The sequence below is a fragment of the Sorex araneus genome, chromosome 5 (genome assembly GCF_027595985.1).
Source record: "Sorex araneus isolate mSorAra2 chromosome 5, mSorAra2.pri, whole genome shotgun sequence".
NCBI classification, from domain to species: domain Eukaryota; kingdom Metazoa; phylum Chordata; class Mammalia; order Eulipotyphla; family Soricidae; genus Sorex; species Sorex araneus.
In genome coordinates, this window is record NC_073306.1 from 1,339,345 (window position 1) to 1,352,228 (window position 12,884).

The following is a 12,884-nucleotide window of genomic DNA, read 5'->3' on the forward strand; positions in this document are numbered from 1 at the left end:
AAACTGTCGTCGCAAAATGCCTCAGCGCGGAGGGCCCCGGTGCGGAGCGCGGCAGACACAGGGCCGCCCCTCCGAGCAGCTGCAGGGCCGGAAGTTCACGGCCCCCCAACCGGCCGCGAGACAATGACAATCAGGGCTGGGGAGAACTTCCCGCGAGCACACAGGGCCCGCCTGGACCTCGCTGACAGAACAATAGCAATCAGCCCAAACTCGTCAGGATATTTAAATCCACAGTTTCCATCTCCAGGACTTAAGTGCACGAGTCCGGAGTGATGCAGGAAACAGACACCAATTAAAGTCAGATTAGAGTCGAGGGAGACGGTCCGGAGGGCGGCCGGCCCTCGCCTCTGCTGAGAGGAAGCGGCCTCCAGGTTTTGTCCTGGGCCCACAACCGGCTCTGCTCAGGGCTTACGCCTGCCCCTGTGCCCAGGGGGCCCTGCTGGCGGGGCCCAGGGGACCCTTTTGGAGGGAGGCCGGAAGCCGGCTGGCAAGGCCGGCGCCCTACCCACTGCACTGCACTACCGCTCCATCCCCGAGAACGTCTCTTCTCTGGAAACTTCCCACCAGATGGAGCAGGAAGGATAAGCAAAGAGCCGACACCTTTCAGCCCAGTGACGTGATACCCCCACAGGGGGGGGGGGGCGGGGGGGGGCAGCACACCTGCAGGCCTGCTCTGCTGCGGGCCGGGTCTTGTGCAATTCCGGTTCAAAGCTGTGAAGAATGGGCAGGCGCGGGGCCAACAGGCGTCTGAATAGTCACTGAATATTTGATACCGGCCGCTTGCTCGGCTGAGGTGCAGATGGGCTGTGACCCGCCGCCTCCCAGGGAGCCCTTGTCTTTTAGAGATGCAGATAAAAACTTTATGCCTGGCGCCCCGTGAGGCCCGAGATCTGCCTGGGAATGACTGTGCGGCGACTGTCGCGGGTGATGGGGGACCGTCCTTCCCGGCTTCACTCTCCCTCGTGAGCGGTTTCAGCGCCGCCCGCGTCCTGATTACCTGCGCTCAGCGCAGGGACCCTCATTCCGCGGGGCCGGAGCTCAAGCCCGCCTTCCCCTGCACAGCGTGGAGCCGCCAGCTGCCGGGCCCACCTGGACACTCCTCCGGGGCGGCAGGAAAAACGCTTCTGTGGCCCCGGGCCGCAGCCACAGCAGCAGCAGGGAGGAGACAGGTGGCTGCGTGTCCTGGCACCCTGGGGCCCAGGGGCACCCGGGTGGGTTGGGTGAGACTCTGACCTGGTGCCGTTTGCCAGAGGGCTGAGTTCCGGGGTGGGGGAGCAGGAGCCGGGGTGGGGGGTGACTATTCTGGGGTTTGCTGCCAGGGGAGAGGGCGTCTGTCGGGGAGCAGCCCGGGCAGAGGAGACACAGCGCAGGAGAGCGCGTAGGGCAGGCATGGGACAGACAGACACGGGGACGGACAGACACGGGGACAGACAGACACGGGGACGGACAGACACGGGGATGGACAGACACGGGGGGACGGACAGACACGGGGACGGACAGACACGAGGATGGACAGACATGGGGATGGACAGACACAGGACAGACAGACACAGGGACGGACAGACATGGGGATGGAGAGACACGGGGACAGACAGACACGGGGACGGACAGACACAGGGATGGACAGACACGGGGACAGACAGACACAGGGATGGACAGACACGGGGACAGACAGACACAGGGACGGACAGACACGGGGACGGACAGACACGGGGACGGACAGACACGGGGACAGACAGACACGGGGACGGACAGACACGGGGACAGACAGACACGGGGACGGACAGACACGGGGATGGGGATGCCCGGTGGCGGCTGGCCTGGTCCAGCCTGTGCCCCACTTTCCCCTGCCCTGAGAGCTGTGAGTGGGCAGCGGCCAGCTGAGTGCCCAGAGGAGCGAGCGCCCGCGTCTCCCTGGCCGCCCTCTGTCCACAGTGTCCACCAGCGCACTTGCCTCTGCTGCCCGCCGGGGTGAGTCTCCCTGGGGGTGCCCGGCACACGGGGTGTCCTTGACGCATTTCCCACACAAATGCACAGACACACAGGCCTGGTTCACGCCACGTTTCCCGACAGTAATGAAAGAAACGGAGGCTCTAGTTGCTTTTGTACATGAAAAACAACAACAACAAAATCAAGGAGCAAGAGGCCTGGGCGTTCTCTGGGGAACGCGGCAAAGCATCTATTTTCGAGCCTGTTTTAAAGTTTAAAAATCTTCAAATTAACCTAGGATGCCACTAATTTGAATAAATATTTGGATCCTTTAGAAAGAAACGATGAGTGGACCAACCTCCACACTGAAATAAGCACCGGAGGACAAACCCGTCAAGACAATGTGGATGGGAGTAAGGGTCCCGCAGTGCTGGGGGTGGCGGGGAGAGGAGGTGACGGAGATGGGCGGGAAAGGGGGCTCTGCGGGGTCCTGTGACGCCCACCAAGACCCACCGCCCAGAGACACGTCCCTGCACCACGGGGTGCTGAGGGGGAGGCTCCGGACGCCAGGAGGGAGGGGATGGAGTGATCAATAGTCAAAGCTGAGGCAACCGGTTGCCCCCTGGGAAATCCACTAAGATCAATTTCCTGCCCCATTATCTCATGCCACATACAATATCCAGTTATTGTAATTTAAACTCTAAATGAGGGAAGCCAAATGATTTAACTCTAGAGGGGAAAGAACGAAAAATATCCTCAAATAGTGATCTGTTTCTTAAATAAAATTCAAAAGGGAAAAACAGAGAAAATTATGGGTAAATCCAACTCTATTAAATGTAAAACTTCTGACTCACTAAGTACTGTTTTTGAAATGCTAAAATAGTCACAGATCAAAGCAATTAGGCAACAGATAAATCAATTAATTGAGAAATCAATTAATTAAAAGCCATCCTGATGGGATCAAAAGAAGCGAAACTATTTCTATTTGTAGATTATGTGATCTTATATACACAATAATTCAAGGAATTCAACAAGTTTCCAGACACAAGATTTTTATACAAATATACAACATATTTTTACATATGTTAGCTACAAACTATTTCCAAAAATAGCTCCATTTATAAGAGCAGTAAAAGACAGGAATAAACTTAGTGAGGGAAGAGCCAGTCTCATGCTATGAAAGCTGGAGTACCACTGGAAGGAAGCGATGCTCTCGGTGAAAGATCCCGTGAAGGACTAAGTCAGAGTCCGTGCCCGGGGGCTGGGGACTGGCCGCAGTGTCCGAGCAAACTCCCTACATTGGTTTACAGAGTCGATGTGACACAGACGGCACAGGAAGTTGACAAGCTGATCCTACGCGTGCATCCTGGAACCGCCAGCGCAATCTAGGAAGTTTTCAAACTGACCACAAGACTGGCCCATTTTGTTACTGTATCACGTGTCACTCAAGTGAGAGGAGGAATCCGGAGTTCCGGCCTCCGTCGAGGATCGAGAATCAGGGACGCTGCCTCGTTTGCCGAGGCGTCAGAAATCAGATGGGCCGGACTCACTCGTAATGCGATTCAGAGACGGCCGCTGGACTAGAGCTGTTACCGACTGGACTCCACGGGACGACAACAGACCGCGTGGCCGCCCACCTACGAGATGGTCAGACTTCTTCCTCAAGACCCTGGATGAAGGGTTTGAGGCTCTTCGTGTTCCTGGAGCGAGCAGATGCCTTTGGGCTGCACTAGCACACGGCAGGGATGGAGACGTTACTGGCGCCCGCTCGAGCAACTCGAAGATCAACCGGATGACAAGGGATACAAGTTGTTTGCTGAGAGGAATGTGAGAGGATGAAAGGAGACTGGGCCTGCTCTGCGTAGGGGGTGGGCTGGCCCTTCTCCATGCTGCCCCCAAGCATGAAGCATAAACGGCTCCTTTGTCGAGTCACCAAGAAGTCACTGGAACCAGGGGAGGCCCATTGGGAGAGCTGGCGGCCACACTCCAGGGACACGCCGGTGACAGCACAGCCATCAGGGCACGCCCTGGGCGAGGAGGTGGCCGGAGGGGGTGACCCTGGGTGTAAGCTGGACCACATGAAAGGGGGTCTGTGCCCGGGGAAGCCCCGCATTGTGGGCGCCCGCGTGAGACAAGCGTGTCGGGGCTCAGGTCTGGTCAGGGTCAGGCATGCAGAAGCGCCTGGAGCCACCAGCAGCAAAGACACGGAGTCCAGCCAAAAAGTGGGTAAGGGGCCAAACGGACACTTCGCGGAGGAGCTGGCCCTGGGGACGAGGAGCAGGGCCGGGGAAACCGCGTTTGCTTGCTCAGACCGGCGGTGCCAGGGCGGGGCCCGGAGCCCGGGGCCTGCCAGTGGGAGTGCCAGGCCTGGGAAAGGCGGGCGGGGACGGCAGGCCGCTGGTGGCACCCCCAGACGCGCACGCCAGCCCCGAGAGCCGTGGATGTGACCTCCCGGGGCACACAGGGTCAGGCGGATTCGGGGAGAGCCGCCCGTTTCCCCTCCGGGGTTCCGGGACTGTTCCCTGGGCACAGGGACAAGGGAAGCCCGTCACAGGGGCAGGACACAGGTGGGGCCAGAGCCTGGCACAGTGGGGAGGGCGCTTGCCCTGCAGGCGTCTGACCCGGCTTAGACCCCCAGCACCCTGTCTGGTCCCCTGAGCCCACCAAGAGTGACCCCTGGGTGCAGAGCCACGAGTAGGTCCTGAGCACTGCCCGGTGAGCCCGAACCAAAAATAAATGAAAGGGCAAAGGCCACGTGGCAGAAGAGACGGAGAGACGACGAGGCAGAGTCCACCTCAGCAAGCGGTGGGCGGGGCCGGGGGCCGCAGGCCTGGAGTGCGGGTCCGGCAAGCAAGGGCTGCAGGCCCTTTCCTGGCACCTCGGGGTGCAGCCCTGGGGGCCCCCAAATGCCGTGACGCACGAACGTCACCGTGGCGTCATCCCAACAGCCAACCACAGAACCGCACCAAGACGCGTCCTCGGGGAACGGGCTGAGGGAGCAGGCGACCCTCCTCCCGGTGCACCCGGAGATGCCCGCAGACACGCCGAGGGCGGGAAGCCAGAGCGCGTGCGGCCTGTTGGGAGAAGCGCCTCGTGGGCGTGGGTGATGCGCGTGGGCTCCCTGAGGCGGGGCTCCCCGCAGGCAGTGCCCTGGGCTGGCCGCCACCGGGGCCTGCGTGCAGTGTGGCAGAGAGCGAGTGCCCCCTCCAGGCCTTTCCCAGCCCACCCCGTCCTGCCTGCCGAGCCTGCCGCGCCGGCCTTCCCGTCACCCCCTTCCCCTGCCCTGTCCTCTCTGCACCCCTTCCTGCCCGCCCGCCCCTCCTCTGCCTCTCAGCCCTCCCCGCTGGCCCTCCACCTCCCTCCCGAGGCCGCAAACAGCCCAGCTCTATGGCCCGTGTGTGACCAGGTTCTGGGGGCGCCGAGAGAGAGGCCAGGAGGCGGGGCAGTGCCTGTCAGCGCCCGAGAACGCAGGGTCAGGGGCCACTTCCCCATCGTGCCACAGGCCACCCGCTGACCCGGGACCCGCATGGGCAGCCCTGGGCATCTTCACCACCACCTGCCCCAGCTGCTCCAGGGGGGGGCCCTCCAGAGGAAAGCGCGCGTGTGTGTGTGTGTGTGTGAGAGAGAGAGAGAGAGAGAGAGAGAGACAGAGACAGAGACAGAGACAGAGACAGAGAGAGAGTAACAGAGACAAGGAGATGGAGACAGGGAGAGACAGAGATAGAGAGACAGAAAGGCAAAGAGAGATAATGAGGCAGAGGCAGAGACAGAGGTGGGGACCGGCTGGTGAGAGCTTGGCGGGGAGCAAAGTTGGGGGCAGACCCTTCCTACCGGGGCTCAGCAAGGCAGGAGGGTGGGCAACAAGGAAGGCAGAGCTAGGGTGATGGACGGGGCACCCCTGGGTGGGGTGGAGTCATGGACCAGGCACCCTTGGGTGGGGTGAGGGATGGGGCACCCTTGGGTGGGGTGAGGGACTGGGCACCCTTGGGTGGGATGAGGGACGGGACACCCTTGGGTGGGGTGAGGGACTGGGCACCCTTGGGTGGGGTGAGGGACGGGGCACCCTTGGGTGGGGTGAGGGACAGGGCACCTTGGGTGGGGCGACAGGGATGGTTGTGAGATTTGTGCTGGTCTCCAACCCCCTCTGAGGGGGGAGGCGGGAGCTGTTATCAAAGGCTCTGAGAAATCAGGACGGATGCCCTGAGGAGCGCCTGGGTAACGGCTTCATCATCACCGCGGGGACTGCGGGCCGCCCCCTCCCTCCCTCCTTTCCTCTGCACAGCCGGAGCCTCGGGGTGATGGCTCTGCGGCAGTGCGGGGTGGCTCGTGGGCCCCCAAAGGAACGAAGGGAAAGGCTCGTTTTCGGGCGTAATTTCCGAGCGGAAGCCCCGGCGCCTGCCTCCTATTTCCGGTTGGTTCCGCGTGTTTCTGGAGGAAAACGCTGGCCGGCATCTCCTCTCGATGTGCAGAAAATTAATTCCGCCGATGATGTGGAAACGATAGCCTATAAAGTTAATGAGATATCACTGAGGCTGGATAAACAATTAGCGGCATTAGCCGAGAAGATGCAGCAGGACCTGTTGTCATCCCGAGAACTGCAACTAATTAAATAGAAAATTACAGCGGCGCACAGGCCCGGAATGCAGGAGAATTAACGGAGGTAATATCGCACAGGCAGCTCCGTTATTAAAAATGAGAGGTGGGAGCGGTATTAAAGCCATCCATTTCCCGGCCCTGCCCGCGCTCGGCGAGGCACCTCCGTCCACCGCCGGGAGGAGCCGGCCTGACCCCCGGCCCGTCCTCCGAGGCCACGGAGCATGAAATTGGCTGCTTTGTTCCGAGCTGAGCCGTATTTCAGCGCCGCCCCTGCCCCGGCTCTGCGGCTCTCCTTGGCCTTTGGGGTCACGAGCCCGCCTTGCGCCCACCGGCCTGGGCCCCCGGTCAGCCCAGGAAGACCCTGGAGATGGGCAGAGGCGCGGCCGGGCCGGTGGCCTCCCTGCGGGAAGGGGAGAGGCGGGAAACGCAGGGCGGGTTTGCAGGGCTCCGGCCGGCCGTGCCTGGCGCATTCAGCGTCTCCGAGGGTCTCCGGCCCGGCTGCCGCCCACCTGCCCAGCCACCCCGGGGAGACGGGGTGGAGGACGGCCGGAGGCTGCGGGACAGAAGCCTGCGGGGTCCGGACGCCCCCAGCCCCAGCGAGGGCCCCACGAGGGGGCAGGGCAGCAGGCAGGCCCACATGGGGGCGGGGGTCGCTCTGGACACTCCTGCCCCGGCCCCTGCAGCCAACAGGGCAGACCTCGGGGAGGCGCCTCGGAGAATGGCCCCTGCTTCCTGCACGGCCGCGCCCGCCGGTCCCGGAGACAGCCGCATCCGGTGACTGCACGGCTCCCGCGAGCCGCTCGGTGTCACTGCCAAAGGGGGCGGGAGGAGGGGCAGCAGCAGAGGGAGGAGGAGGAGCAGGGGGAGGATGGGAAGGAGCACAAGGAGGAGAAGAAGCGTGGGAGGGAGGGGAGCAGGAGGAGGGGGAGGAGCGGCAGGAGGGAGAGGAGCAGGAATGGGAGGAGGAGGAGGGGAAGGAGCAGGAGGGGAGGAGGAGAAGGAGGGGAAGAACAGGAGAAGAAGGAAGAGGAGGGGGAGGAGCGGGAGGAGGAGGAGGAGGAGGAGCAGGAGGGGGAGGAACAGGAGGAGAAGGAGAGGAGGGGGAGGAGCGGGAGGAGGAGGAGCAGGAGGAGCGGGAGGAGGATCAGGAGGAGGAGCAGGAGGAGGAGCAGGAGGAGGAGGGGGAGGAGGAGGAGTGGGAGGAGCAAGAGGAGGAGCGGAAGGAGGAGCAGGAGGAGGAGGAGGAAGGGGAGGAGCGGGGGAGGAGCAAGAGGAGGAGGAATGGGAGGAGGGGGAGGAGGAGGGGGGAGGAGGAGGAAGAGGGGGAGGAGGAGGAAGAGGGGGAGGAGCAGGAGGAGGATGAGCGGGAGGAGGAGGAATGGGAGGAGGAGCAGGAGGAGGAGGAGCAGGAGGAGGAGGAATGGGAGGAGGGGGAGGAGCAGGAGGAGGAGGAATGGGAGGAGGGGGAGGAGGAGGGGGAGGAGGAGGAAGAGGGGGAGGAGGAGGAAGAGGGGGAGGAGCAGGAGGAGGATGAGCGGGAGGAGGAGGAATGGGAGGAGGAGCAGGAGGAGGAGGAGCGGGAGGAGGAGGAATGGGAGGAGGGGGAGGAGCAGGAGGAGGAGGAATGGGAGGAGGGGGAGGAGGAGGAAGAGGGGGAGGAGCAGGAGGAGGAGCGGGAGCAGGAGGAGGAGCGGGAGGAGGAGGAGGAGCGGGAGGAGCAGGGCTGTCTATAGTCCCCCGGCGTGCTCAGCTTTGCTCTTGCTTATCTTCTTTTCTAGTTGACTATGAAGAGGAATTTTATTTCCTCAAGTAGAAGCTTCAGGGCGTCTCCCCCTCTCCCCCTCCCTCTCCCCCTCCCTCTCCCCCTCCCCTCTCCCCTCCCTCTCCCCCTCCCTCTCCCCCTCCCTCTCCCCCTCCCTCTCCCCCTCCCTCTCCCCCTCCCTCTCTCCCTCCCTCTTTCTCTCCCTCTCTCTCTCCCTCTCCCTCTCTCTCACGCACGTGTGCACACACACACACAGCCACTGTCACCTTCCCCATATGAAGCACCACCATGAGTAACAATGGCAACCGTGTAGCAGCCGTGCGCGAGCAGCAGGACATGCCACCAGAGAGGAGCACTCATGACCACCAGAGAGGAGCACTCACGGCCACCAGAGAGGAGCACTCATGACCACCAGAGAGGGAGCACTCACGACCACCAGAGAGGAGCACTCATGACCACCAGAGAGGAGCACTCACGATCACCAGAGAGGGAGCACTCACGACCACCAGAGAGGGAGCACTCACGACCACCAGAGAGGAGCACTCATGGCCACCAGAGAGGAGCACTCACGACCACCAGAGAGGGAGCACTCACGACCATGAGAGAGGGAGGACTGACAATCACCAGAGAGGGAGGACTCACAGCCACCAGAGAGGAGCACTCACGACCACCAGAGAGGGAGCACTCACAACCACCAGAGAGGAGCACTCACGGCCACTAGAGAGGGAGCACTCATGGCCACCAGAGAGGAGCACTCACAACCACCAGAGAGGAGCACTCATGACCACCAGAGAGGAGCACTCATGACCACCAGAGATGGAGGACTCTCGGCCACCAGAGAGGGAGCACTTTCGGCCCCCCACGCCAACACAGGCCCCGGGGCAGCGCCACCCCGTGAATCCCTGCCCCAGGCCACATCTGTCCCCTCTCCCGGCTGGACACGCCCCGGGCTCAGAGGCGGCCGTGGCAAGTCCACGCGACCTTAGACCTGGGCCTCGATGCCCGTCAGGCCAGCCCTCTGGGCTAAGAAGCCGCTGGGCAGCTGCCCAGGCCCTGACCAAAGTGCCCCGAGCCCCTGCCCTCCGCCCCGCAGCCTCCTGCCGCGCGCAGGGGCTCAGGCCCAGCTCCCCGCTCCAGTGCTCCCGACAGGAAGGGCTGTGCTCCAGGCCCAGAGCTGGCCCTGGCTGCCGCGTACTCTGAGGGCGGCCGGACTTTGCTCTGACGCCACCCAGGGGGGCAGCTGGAGAGCCGGCAGGGGCAGCACCTCCCGCTGGGCCCGCTGGGCTCTGGCCAGGACTGCCCTGGCCGCGGCGCCGACACGGCGGGCACATATGGCCCGGGGAGCCCGGGGCTGGCACGGGGTGGCAGCTCACGCCCGCCCTCTGCCCCTCCTGGAGACCGCAGAGCCCCCCGCCCCTGGTGGGCGACGCCCAGGCAAAGGGCTCTGGCCCCACCTGGCCGACAGAGTCCGTCTTTGCAGGTGGAAACAGCTCCGAGAGTGAAGACTCGGGAGGGCGGGACGCGGCCACCCCTCGCCGCGGCTCAGCCAGAGGAGCCGGTAATTAAACGGCCTGAACGCGCTCATTATCCGCCGCGTCGCCGGTTAATAATTTTACTGGAAAACGTTTCATAAGTTAATTCTGCAAAGTCCGAGGTGTAGGTAGATTTAATTAAATCTATATTTACATGAGCTTTTGTGCTTTTCTGTTTCCCTCTGAGAAGCCAAGGGGTGCAGGGACACGCAGAGCCGGCGGCAGGGGCCCCGGCGGGGGGAGCCGGGGACGGGGCGTCCGGGAGGGTTCGGCTGGACGAAGCTGCCGCCTGCAGCTCCGGGCCGGTGCGGGCGCCCGGGCGGAGAGGGGCCGGAGCCGGGCAGGTGGGGACGTGGGTCCCACCGCATCAGCGTGTCCCCCCCGCCGCGTGCCCCTCCTGCCTGTGTAACTCAGGCGCGCCAGGAGCCGAGCTGCCGGCCAGGCGTGTTCGAGCGGGGAGGGGGGAGGGGAGCAACTCCGAGTCCTCAGCGGTTGCCTTGCAGGACCCACCCGCCTGCGCGGGAGAACGTGCCCGTGCTCCAGTGCTCGCGTGGCCGTCCCGGGCGTGGCCTCCTCAGCCGGACGCCTGTCGCCCCCCCGGCTCCACTTCTCCCCCCACGTCTCTCTTCTCCTAGCTTCATCTCGGGCCCTACAAGGCGGGGCCGTGGGGGGCGCCTGGCCCCCCCGATCTCATCTCTCCGTCCTCCGCATCTGGAGAGGCGCCCACGGCTCCCAGTTGACCCGCCGCGCCCGCGGCTGCTCCCGCCGTGGCTCGAGCCAGGCTCACGGGCGCAGGGGACGACCCCGCCCCGCTCGGGAGCGTGTTCCCTCGGAAGGTGGCCCCCGGGGCCGAGGGACGCGTGCCAAGGCACGGCCTGTACGCGCCGCGGGCCTGGCGCACTTGCAAACCACGTTCGTAAGAGCAACGGGGAGCGGGTGAGAGGTTGGGTCAGACGCGCAGCTAATTACAGACACTTTATTCCGGGCTAATTGGTAGTCGGAGACGGAGCGGGCGCCGGAGCGGGGAGTGGGCCCGAGCAGAACAAGCGTTTGATCCGGGGGCACAGACGTGTGTGCGGCAGAGGAGGCCCCGCTCGCCGTAACTGCACGCCCCCCACGGACGTCGGGCTGCCCTTCCTAGCCAGTGCCTGCCAGCGGGCACGCGGGCACCGGCCACCCAGCGCGTGGCCAGGAGCGGACACGCGACCCGGCCCCCCACCCTCTCACGGACACCCCCAGGCCCCCACGAAGCCGGGCTCCATCACAGAGATGGAATAATTTTGGGCTGCGTTAATTTTTAATAAGCTGCTCGCATCAAATCTAATCATGCCACTGAGGGCAGTTTTTATATTTTATGAGCCCAAATCAATCCCTCCGCAATCTGCAGGCTCCTGGGCGGCGTGCGCGGACCCCCGCCCCCGGAGCCGTCCCCGGCGTGAGGCCCCTCGGAAAGGGTCCACGCGCCTTAAATAATTGAATCTAGTTAGAGAAATGAAGCCAATTAACTTCTCAGTTTATGACCAAGAAATAATTTCTCCGTGTGGGGTCAGACTCTGCCAACTACCCGGGGACCCAATTATTGTTTAGAGCTCGGGGAAGTGGGCGGGGCCCGGGGTGCGCCCGGCTGTCCCCCGGCACCCGGCAGCGTCACCCCGCGGCCAGGCTGCACGGCCGGGCACCAAGCGCGAGCTCCTCTCCCCGCGGCCCGCACACCCCCTCGCCCCAGTTTGTGCTTCATTTGTTTTCTCCTTCCCGAGGAAACCCAGAAACCTCGGAGGCCTCTGCGCGAGGAACATTTCTCCCTCAGACTCGGGCGCTGCGGTGATGGATGGGGGGTCAGGAAAGTGACTGTTTCTCCAAGGAATTTGCATTTTTAATAGGGAACGTGGAGAGGAGGGGAGGAGGGAGGCACGGGCCGTGGGTGCGGGCGCTGCTGCCGGCTGGGAGGAGTCTGGGGGTTCTCAGTCCTCTCGGGCCCGTCCTCTCCCAGGGAGGCCCCGCGTCGCTGCCCAGCGCCTGACCACTCGCTGTCCCGAGCCCGCCCCCATGCTCCCCTGCGCCCTGCCTGGGGCTGGCGCTTCCGTCTCACTTCCAGGTCCGAGCACTGCCCGGTGAGCTGGACCTCGATGTGGGCGGGTCCCGCCCGGGTCCCGCCCCCTCTCCTGCCGCCCGGTCCAAACTCACACCCCGTGGCTGTCCCTGGGTCAGCTCGCCTCCTCCGCTCACTGACCCTGCAGGTCCAGCAGCGCCCAGAGGGGGCGTTGGCCCGAGCCACGCCTCACCGACAGGCTCTCTCTCTCCTCCCCTCCCCCGTCATGGAAATGTGGGTGCCCCCGGGTTTGGTCACTTGATCTTCTCTCCTATCACTCCAAGTCATTCAACACACAACACCTCTTCCAGGAAGCCCTTCCTGCTTCTCCTCACCCCACTCACCTCTTCCTCTTTCCTGTCTCAACACCCATTTCGCAGACCCGCCCTCAGCGGGAGGGGCGTGGGGGCTGAGCTGCTCGCTCTGAGACTGCCCGAGTCTGTAATGGTCCCTCTGCCGGGGGGACGGAGCAGTCAGGCCGGAGCAGGCCTTGAGGGCTCGGGGGAGCCCGGCGGGCGGGGAGGAGGCCCGTCCCTCTCCCGCCCAGGGGCCCCAGCTGGGCCCGAGGGGAGCCACACGTGGACAGCGCCCAAAGCTGGGACTCAGCAGGGTGGGGCTGGGGTGGGCCGGGCTGGGGGCGGAGAAGGGAGCGAAGGCCCACAGGGCTCGCCCAGCCACACCCGCTGGCCTCCAGGCCTGTAAGGGCCAGTGGCCGCAGGGGACACGCCCCTCCGTGCTGGGCGGGGGCCCTGAGCCGGCGCCTTGTCCCGTGTTGCTGGGGCGGCTGTGAAGGGGCCCCTGGGGGCTGGTCAGGCGTCTCTGCCCCGTGTGTCCCAGCAGCACCCGGACGTGCCCGGGCCCCGGGGTGCCATCCCGGAGCCCCCCAGAGCAGAGTCGACCCTGGGGCAAACCCAGCTGGTTTGATGTCGGGCCCCGGGTGGCCCATGTGAGCGGGGAGGAGAGGGACGGTCACTCT